Source organism: Cynara cardunculus (assembly GCF_001531365.2).
Source record: "Cynara cardunculus var. scolymus isolate 2C chromosome LG 5, CcrdV1, whole genome shotgun sequence".
Lineage (NCBI taxonomy): Eukaryota > Viridiplantae > Streptophyta > Magnoliopsida > Asterales > Asteraceae > Cynara > Cynara cardunculus.
In genome coordinates, this window is record NC_037532.1 from 4,617,230 (window position 1) to 4,628,530 (window position 11,301).

An 11,301-nucleotide genomic window follows, 5' to 3' on the forward strand; every position below is an offset into this window, starting at 1 on the left:
CCTAAACCCTACGTTATTTAAACCCCTTGCACCCAACACCATGGCTTTGTCTCGCCGCCCCATTTTCGTTCGCACTCCATCACCGCCTGACACTGTCTTTGACATGTCTATACATACTCCATTAAATTATCAGAAAAGATGAGAAATAAAAGACAAAAAAATAGATCAAAAAGAAGGATAGGGACAATAATAGAGAGCGAACCACGATCGAGCGTGAGCAATTGCAGGTAGGGTTGTAGACGAACCGAACGAACACGAACAGAGGCTTGTTCATGTTCAGTCATTTAACTTAACCGAACAAACAAACGAACACGAACGGTAAACGAACGAAAATCTTTGTGTTCGTTCATTTAGAAATCAGGTGTTTTCGTGTTCGTTTATGTTCGTTCGTTAACATGCTAAACGAACGTAAACAAACGGGATAAACGGACATAAATAAATATTATTTGAATTCAAAGTAAATAAATAAAAGATTATATGTTAAATTTAATATATAAACGAACGGTAAATGAACGAACGTTCACGAACATAAATGAACGAACGAGACTCTTGTTCATATTCTTTCGTTTAACTCAACAAACAAAAAAAATTGTTTATATTTGTTCATTTATTAAATAAACAAACATAAACGAACTTCCCGCCGAACGGTTTACGAACGGTTCGTTGAACGTTCGGTTCGTTTACAACCCTAATCGCAGGGTTAGCCACCAACTGTTCCACTTAAAATGTAGTAATAGAATTCATAAATATATACTGTTAGTGGTCCAAGTGGTTTTATGCATTTCCTAAGAATTAATTATCCAGGGTTCGAATATCTTAGTTTATTTTTCTTTTTTCTTTTTTATTATTAATCTTATATTTCTTTAAATAAATAATTCGAATTTTCTAGTTTTTTATTTAAATAATCTCACATTTCTATAAATAACTAGAACATGTATATATTCTTTTTACTTCATTTCTTTCGAGAAAAGTGCTAAAATTTAGTTTTTTGGGTTTATAAAATGTATAGTACTAAAATTTTAAAAGTTAAATGAGCTATTTATTCAAGAAAAGTGCATGGATTTAATTATTTAAAATAGAAAAAATTGATGATTTATTTATTAAAAAGAGTCATAAATTTAATTATTAAAATGGGAAAAGATTTTCCAATAAAATAAAACGATTAAAATATTTCAAAACTTTTTTTTTTATTTTCGTTGATTGTTTTTTAGCATAATTTATTACGTTTTCCTTCCACGTTAAAAATATAAATTCATTCTTCTTTGTATCCTTAATGGTTTTTATTTTGGACTCTTTCTATTTCATAGAATTTTCAATGTGACGGTGCGTTAAATTATTTTGAGTGATTGTGTTTTTAATGGTTCATAAAAGCGGTTTGATCTGGAAAAAGTCAACACAGTTTCACCTAAGGAAAGTCAATTGACCTATGGAAAAGTCAATTGTATTGATTTGGAAAATAAGATACATTTTGTCAAATGAAATCGACCTTGATCTTTATAAAATTAGTATATTTTACTTTGAAAACGAGATAAGAAATGGCCTTTAAGATTAATTTGCAATGAAAAGGAAATTAAATCATGAAGAAAAAATATAAAATCAAAATGGGAGAAAAATAAACAAAAAGTTGCCATGGTGGTGTAGTTGTAGCTACGTTATAATTTTGTTTCAGGTTGTTAATATTTTTTTGTAATAACATTGTAGAGCCATGGGTCGTAGGGATGGTACTTAGCCCCGAATCGGTGGGGAACCCGACTCATCCGACCCGAATGGGGACAAGGATCCCCTGCTAAAACGGGTCCCGGGGACGGGGAGCCTCTGTAAACTCAAACCGGGGTTGGGGCCAGGTGACATATCTCCCATCCCATCCCGTCCCATATCCAATATATAATTTTATATAATATATATATATATATATATATATATATAAAATAAACCAGAGATGGGATATTAGTCCCCGTACCCGTCGGGACCGGAGCCGCGGCCGGGGGCCGTTCATAGAAACTGGGCCAGTTATTAGAAACTTGCCCCATCTCCGCCCTATTGCCATGCCTAATGGGTCGGCCCTTGCAGAAGGATTTAAAAGATCAAAAAATAAATATTTGCTAGATGTAAGAATTAAATATATAACCTATTGTATCTCACAATATAATAGGTGTATAAACCATCTCACACGTATTTGGTATTTGTTATGAATTTGATTTCAAAGTATTTGAGGACACCCTTTAAAATCAAACGGATTAACCTTTCAAACGCCGATTTTTTCTTATAATAATCGAGTGAACAGGTGCATGGAAGTCCAATCATCTTTTGATAGGTCCGCCCCCGATCGTTAATGTGGAATTGTTGAAAGTGATTCATCATAAATTTCTGATTTATTATTAAACGTATTAAAGTAATGATTTAATTGGATGGAAATTACGGTTATGGATTTTTGCTTTGAATCCGAAAAACCGAAAACCAAATTATAAATCTGACTCGTTTTTTAACATATATGATATCAGTTAAAATGTTCTTAATAATTCAGTTTACATTAAAAATATGATTAATAGAAACATCAAGAAATAAAAGACTAATTTTTAATTATGATTTTCTGGGTTTTGAGTAATATAAAATGCATGGACACAACATATGACAAATAATCATTTACAAACTCAATAAATTGTACAAACTTACAAACCAGATTTTATTGTTTATTTCACATATGAAACAACATGTGTGAAAATATAATGTTTGTACAACGTTGTTTCATATATGAAACATTAACAATCTTGATGTTTCACATATGAAAAGTACTATATAAACATTGTATTTTCATATATAAAACAACAAATAAAAACTGAATTATAAATTTATATGAATTATTATCCGCTAAGCGAACCGACTAATCCCAGGGCGACCACCTGCTTTGCAGATAGCTCGGAGTCACCGCATTTGAACCTCCGTGGCCACAAGAAGATTTTTATTCCTCATTGGATTTGAACCTGTGACCTCCTGATACTTTGACATTTGGAGTCAAGCTCAAACCAATTACCAATCAGACATAAATAACTAAAATTTTAAAATTCAACGTCAAATAGTATGTATATTTTCATATTTAATAATATGTGAAACTCCATTACATTGAGATTTTTTGTAACATTTTTTTACAGTGATTCATAAGATGCATGTCTTTTTACGGTATAATAATCATTGTAGCGAGAACTACAAATGATACGCTCTTTTTCATATGTTTGTCCAAAAATAGCAAGAAAATCCTACGGACAAAACATCCTTTTGAATGAAGGTATTGGAAACAAAAGTGTACCACTTCATTTTTGGCAAGTTTGAAGGGCACGCAAGTAATGAAAAGATTAAAGTTCCCAAGGGCTAAATGTGTCAATTAAAAGAAGTTGTGGACTATTGTTGGACTTTGACCAATTAAAATCAAAGAATGTGGGTTAAATCCACATCTAGGCATGGAAATGGGGCGGGATCCCAATCATCATCTCATCCCATATCTTCGTCTTCGGCTCATTGTTATCACAGAACATGATCACATCTCTATTTCTGTATCCGATGGAGAGCGAGGATCCCCAACCGGAAATTGGGAATTTTTTCCCCTTGTAATATAAGATGTTTTAGATCAAATAATATGTTAAACACTATACTTGATCGATAAAGGTTCATGTTTAAATCTTACATATTTTCAAATTTTGCTTTTGTAGAGTATTAAATACTTATATATGAACAAAATCGTATCACCATACATAATTGTTTGATCAAGTGCGTACGGATTTCAACGTTTTTTTTATCTAAAAAAAGTAAGACAATAAAAAGAATATATATTAAGAAATGTCAAAGTACTATTTCTAAATCTAAAAGATATTCAATCTAATTCTTTATAAATAATATATTTAATAAAAAAATATAATATATTTAATATTCGGGGACGGGGCGAGGACCATGTTACCCTACCCTTCACCATCCCTGGTTTTTAACTTTCAGAGATCCCCGTTCCCATCCATAGTCTCTAGTTTGGGTCTATACCTGTCAAGACAGGTACACAAAGTTCCCCAAAGAAGTAGGTCTCATTTGTATGCGTATCCGCATTCTCCTTCTCTAGTCTATACCATACTCCATGAAAATTGCTCTTTAAGTTATTAGCTTAATAATGTCATGTATTTCAGTAAAAGGTTAATCAAGTTTTTGACTTGACGATAACCGAATTATCAGTAAAACCCAAACTTCTTGAAGGACATGAGTTCAAGTCTCACTAAGGCGATGTTTGACACTTTTTTTGAGCTTTTTATGGAAAACACCGTTGAATGGCATATTAACTACCTTATTGAAAAGTTACTTGGAGTAGTCATTCAACAAGTTAGAGAAGCGTTTTGTCACTTTATTCCAATTATACCTTTAATTATTATTAGTCGTTAATATTATTACTTTTTAATTATGAATTAATATAAAAAATTAAACAACTAATAATATTTTTAATTATTAATTAATCAATTCTTGATTTCTTAATTCATATCAAATATAAATTATTTTTGAATTATTATTAATCATATTAAATATTATTATTATTATTCAATATATTTAATAGATTAAAAATCAAAAATAACAACTTTAAATATGTTTTTTTTTTAAGTTATATAAAGATTTTTATATTTTTTCTTCTTTCATAAATAATAAAACTATAACAAATGATCAACTTATTATATTATTAGTTTTAGATATATTATATGATGTTATAGTTAATAATTTTTCTGATATGTTCTTTTTTATTATTTTTTATTTTTCAACTAATTTATTAACTAGTTTTTGTCAAATAAATAGAATTAATTGATTAGCTAGCTTATCTGCCATTAACTAGTTTATCCATTAACAACTAGCTTATCAACTAGTTTGTCAAATACAGCCTAAATATATGTATGTGAATATTAGTGGTATATTATATATACTTCAATTTCTTTAGAAAAAATGCTTATCCAATTATCATTTCGTTCTAGTTTGATACAAGACACACTTAAGGCTTCATTTCAGTAATATTTTCAGTTTTAAATCTAACATTTATGTAAGTTTGATTTCAGTTTCGAATGTCTAAGAGGAATTGAGTTATTCAATATTTATGTATAAAGACTTTTAATATTGGGATGTTATGACATATAAAATAATTTCAACAAAGATGTGAATTGACTAGCATGGTGTGCCCATACCTCATCAGCGTAGTTTTTTTGTTTTACGTGTCTGTAGTCATACTAACTAGCAAGTTGTCTGCTCCTTAGGAGGGACCTGTTATGATATTTATGGACAATATCTAATAGTAAGAAGTATAAAAAAGGAAGTGTGAGTAAGGTTTTTGACATTTGTCTATGGTTAATTCTTCAATTTCAAAGAGAGTATTACGGATTTGGTCCCTTGACCTCATTTATTACCAAAGAACCCTATACATATGCAGTTTTTTACGGATTTGGTCCTTTACGCCAATGACTGTCTATTTTAACCGTTAAACTCGGGGGTGTTTTGGTCCTTTACCATTGTTCTCCATTTAAACATTTTCTAATTAAATTTCTTCATTTAATTAAGAACAATTTTCATCTTCTTCATTTTCTATCAATCTTCATCTCCTATACCATTTTATATAGGATTTTTATTCATCTCCTTTACCATTTTTAGTACAATATAAGTAAAACCCTGACCTTTAAACCAAACCATAAAATATGAGTCAAACCATTTAATCAAAACCTAAAAAATCTAATTCAAACCCTAATGAGAAAACAAAAAAACTTAAGTCACAGGAGGAGGATCGATAGAGATCAATGGACGGAGATCGATGGCGTTAGAGGGATCAAAGGATGAGAAGATTAAAATGGAGAAGCATAAGGATAGAACCACAGGGACGACTTCAATTTCAAATGACAAAGCACAAGGGTCGAACCACATGGACGACTTTGATTACAGATTTGCTTTGATTTCAAACGATGGGAAGATTTTCAAACGACGAAGCACAAAGATCGAACCACAAGATGAACCTTCTTTGATTTCAAATGATGAGAATATTTCAAATGGCCGGCGACTAAATCTGCTTCTCTTTTAGCTTCCCGCTACATCGTCGGTCTTCTACTGCTACTTCGACTTCCCATCGTAGGCGACCAAATCTGCCTTTTGTTCTTGATTTAGTTAGGGTTTTGATTGAGCACAAGGACGAAGCACATGATCTGGTCTCGCTCTCTTTGTATCCTCACGCTCTCTGTCTCTCATCCTCCAGATCTTGACATCAACAGGGACAGTGGAGTTTGATTTAGGTTTTTGGATATGGGTTTGATTTAAGTTTTTAAATATGGGTTTGATTTACGTTTTTCAATCAAGATTTGATTTAATTTTTCGCATTTGGTATGCTTTACGTTTAATTTAAGTTTTTTAAATGTTCTTAGTATTCATGGAAATAAACATTCATGAAAAAAATATATATGATTGATTATAAAATGGTAAAATAGAAAGATATAAGTAAAAAAACTATAATACCCTTGAGCTTAACAGAGAAAGTGGATGTGATAACCAAGTTATCGGTTATAAAGTTTTTGAGTTGTTTTTTAATAAGGGTGGTAAATTGAGGGATTTGATGTGTTAATGTGCTTCAATCATACTTTAACCCGCCACCTCATGCTTGTTTAATCTTATTATTTGAGATATTTATTTATATCTCATGGGGATGTGGTAAAAGTAAGTAAGAAGCTTTTTGTATGTTTTTGAGTCTGAGAGAAAAACAGAATCCGAAAGAGGAAGCAAGTAGAAGCTGTTTTTTGTGATTCTGAATCTGATTAATTGTTGATGTCGTTTTCATCTCTTTGTGATCATAAGATGAGTTCTATTTTAAAAACTTTCATGTTACTGTGATTGAACAAAACCGTATGGTTCTATACTTGGGAAAGTTTTAAAACTGATATTATGTTATTTTTAGCATAATTTCTATTTTGATATGTTAATGTCAGATAATTGGAATAAGGGTAACATAATCAGAAGATGTGTATTATAGAATAAGAGTGCATAATCAAGAGAGATGTATTTTGGGATAAGGGTGACATAATCGAGAGAGGTGTATTATGAGATAAATGTGACATGATCAACTGAATGTGAAAACTATTATTGCATCCTTATGATGCGATGAGTTGATTTGGTCGCATCCTTGTGATGCGAGAAGGGAATGATGCGACAAGTTGAGTTGTCGCATCCTATTGATGCGACAAGGTGTGTTCATCGCATACATTGGATGCGATGAGATGGATCATCGCACCTATGTGATGCGAGGAAATGAGGTTGTCTCATCCTTGTGATACAAGAAAATTATGGTTTTATCTATATGATGCGATGAGTTTATGTATAATGCGACAAATGGGTTATTTTATTATTTGATGCGATGAGTGAGTATTGTCTCATCATTTTAATGCAACAAAAAGAGGTTTGTTTGTTAAAACATTGTTTATTTGTTATTTATACAAATATACAATGTTTTATAAAACGTTTTGATGATTTTTACCTTGTAATAGCAATCAAATAGATTTCTCACTAGACATCATGGTCTAACCCTTATTTTGATGTTTTAAAATGTGGATTACAGGTCGGGGCACAATCGGATGATAAAGGGAAGAGGAAATTATGAGAATTTTATGATTGCTTGCATGTGGATTTTTGGGATGATGTGTTAATATTTGTGCCTGAATACTTGTTATGTATACAAGTCTTGTATTGGGATTATGTGGAAAACATTTGGTAGCTATTCTTGTAATGTAGCTTTTGTATATTGGGACCAAATACGTAAATTTGTATTTCAAGATATATGAAATATCTGGTTATATGCAAATGTGATTATAAGGTGTTACAGTGGACAACCATTGGTGTGAAGAACCAAACCTATAAAAAAAAAGCATAGTTTTACAATAAATAAAGTTAGGAGACTAAATCCGTAATTTTTAACATACTTTAGAAACAAATCCGTTATTTACTCTAAACAATATAAACGACAACGTTTTTGGTACATTCCAGATTTCCAATACTCAAATAGTATATGAACTTTACACCACTGGAAAATGCTTTTGCATCTAAATTCTAAAATAATAAAAACACACACATCATTTGCATTTAATTTTTATGGTCTCCATTTTGTCAGTTTTAGAATTAAATAAATTATAAAAGAATCTTTAACTATTTAAAAAAATATCAGGTTATATTTTAGTATTTTATTAAGGGGCCATTTATCAAACGCTTACCCGGATAAATGTTTACCAAGTAATATTACCTCATCAAATGAATATAATAAGGACCAAGAAATCTTACCCGGTAAGTATTTGATAAACGATAATTACTTATTTTTTCATAACCAATTTCTTAAGTGAAACACAAAAAGAAATAATGACACACAGATCAAAAAGCGACTTAATTCTAACGCTCATGACTGGTATACGGATCTCTCTATGTAGTGGTTGGACACTAGGGTTTCCCTTTTTTCCTGTGATACTATCTAAGGATATAGAGTCCTATCACACTTATGTGTTAGAAATTATAGATTTAACGTAGTTGGGAAAATAATTTCTTAAATAAAAAATTAGGTTTTGGTATGGGTTGCTAATTAATTTGCTATACATAAATATACACATATTGATGCATGAATTTGCAGGGTTTTCATAATTTTGTAGGCTCTTAAATGAATGACCATATAAATAACATTAAACCTTCACAGTATTTTTGTTATGAAAGTTTGGTTTTTTTGTACCTTCACAATTTTTACGGTGAAATTTCAATGTTATTTATAATCTTATGGATCTCATGAAAATAGACTGGTCTCAATAATGTCAACCTAATATACTGTATGTATATATTAAAGAACAATTAAATTAGGAAAAAAAAGGGGGGGTTAATAATTAAAAAAAAAAAATGGAGGGGGTCGAGGCCAGATCTCAAGTTAAAAAGAGGCCAAAAGGGTGGGTGCGATTTGGGGCAGTGTGAAGATGGTGGCATCTTCCGACAACACCCACTCCATTTTTATTTATCACTTAAATAATTACTCATAATGTTTTTTTAATATTAAAATTAAGAGTAAAATACAAATTTAATTCATGTGGTTTCTCAAAAATAATACCGTACAGTTTCGAAATTACAAGATGGTAATCATAGTTTACGAAACCATTTATATTTAATGGCCTTCAAATTTTTAACAAAAATTTTCATCTTTTTAATGATGTTTTTTTGTCTTTCACTCAATTACAAACCATACAGACCAAAATTACAAAATGAATTTGATTGGATAAATAACAAAAGATATCGATAAAATGACGAAAATGTTTCTCGCTGAACGGAATTTTTCAAATGGTCTTTAGAGATAAGGACCAAATCCAAAGGTTTTCACAAACGATGACCATATTGTAGTTTTCAAGATTGAAGGGACTAAAGATGTTATTTTCAACAAATTATATGGACCAAATTTGTAGTTAACTTTTAAATTAAATTAAAAGAATTATAAATCAAAATTAAAGTTTTTAAAAATCATCAATCTGTCACTATTAATTAATGTTGCAAAAAAAAAACATCCTCATGATTTATTTTGATACAAAAAATGTAAGTATTATTTATATATAAATTCCAATGTTTTTGGTAAATAAAGTAAACGAAATATAATATGTCAAATGGGAGGTATAATTATATCAATCTTATATAAGGGTGGTTTATTTTGCAAACATACTTAAGGGTCGTTTACTAAACGTTTATCCGGCAAGTACTTACCGGGTAATTTTTCTTACCGGATGAACATGGCAAGGGCACAAAATCTTACACGGTAAGAACAATGATAAGGATGGAGAGTCTTACCCGGTAAGTGAGAATGACGACTCTTACACGGGTAAGCGCTTACCAGGTAAATTGTTGTATATGATACGTTTTGATGTACTACAATCTTACCCAATAAAATAAATTATAGTGTTGACTCCTAACATTAAGCACTTACCGGGTAAGAATTTTGGTAAATGGCCCCTTAATAGTACAAACTCTTTATAACCATCCATTTTAATGATCAATGGTTGAGATTAAAGCAATCTATTTAAGTAAACAAGAATTTTTAAAGTATCTCATACGGAAGGGCAAATTGGGGATGAAAAAAATAAGAGCAGATCCTATGTAATCAATGAAATCCGATTTAATTAGAAAGATGTATCAGAATTGTGTTAAATTTTAGAGTGTTCCTATATAATCGAATACCGAGGGAAATCCTAAATCAAAAAATGGCAAACAATAATGGAGGTAAGTTCTTAGGTTTCGTTGTCCACATATATTTTTCCAACCGTTCTTGAATCGACATTACCTTCATCGACATTTATTTCATCAACATTCCGCAAACGAACCAGTTAGAGACTCATGAAGAAGAATACCTTCGAACTTTACTAATTTCGCAGACAATCCCGTTGAACTCGACAAAAATGGTGTCGACCTGGAGTTCATCAAACAGCAAGAGAAAAGAAGGCAGAAGAAGAAGGTGAAAAATATAGATGAAGGTAATCTATTTCATTTGAATTGGTTGGTCTCAGTTTCGTTTCAATTTCATAAATTACATGTTCCAAATAGGATTCATCGTGTTTCATTTTGAGATGTCACGTGTTTATGAAGTGTTTAATTGTATTTACCTTCGACACACTTGGTAATAGTTTACATGTATAACATAATTCATGTTTCAATGTGTTGGTTGTCACGTGTTTACGAGTAAATTGGTAATGAAATGACATCAATAGCGATCTCACATAATAAAAAATGAAAATATTTATAAAAAAATAAAAAATTAGGGAAGATTACGACTATAATATTATGAAATCTGAAAAAAAGAATTATGCCAAAAATCTTGATTTTATTAATTATTAAAAAGAAAAGATATAAACAAATCCTAATAAACCGTCAATATATATAAAAACTAAAAGCAACAAATTTTATATATTATTAAAAAATAATAGATATGAAATTCCAAAAAAACCTATACTTAATAATTAAATAATTTTCAATTATTAAAAATAGTGTAACCGCTTCATAAATAACCGAATATAAGGTTTCCAAAATACATTGATTTAATTAATTACCAAAAATATATAATGTTAATTCAGAAGACAATAAGGCCCTTATTAGTTATACAAAAATTGGGGTGGTTTGCATAATATCCCATATATATATATATATATGTATATATATATATATGTATATATATATATATATATATATATATATATATATAGACTTGAGATCATGTAAGACCAAGAGTTTTTCGTGAGACCCGTAAGACCAATT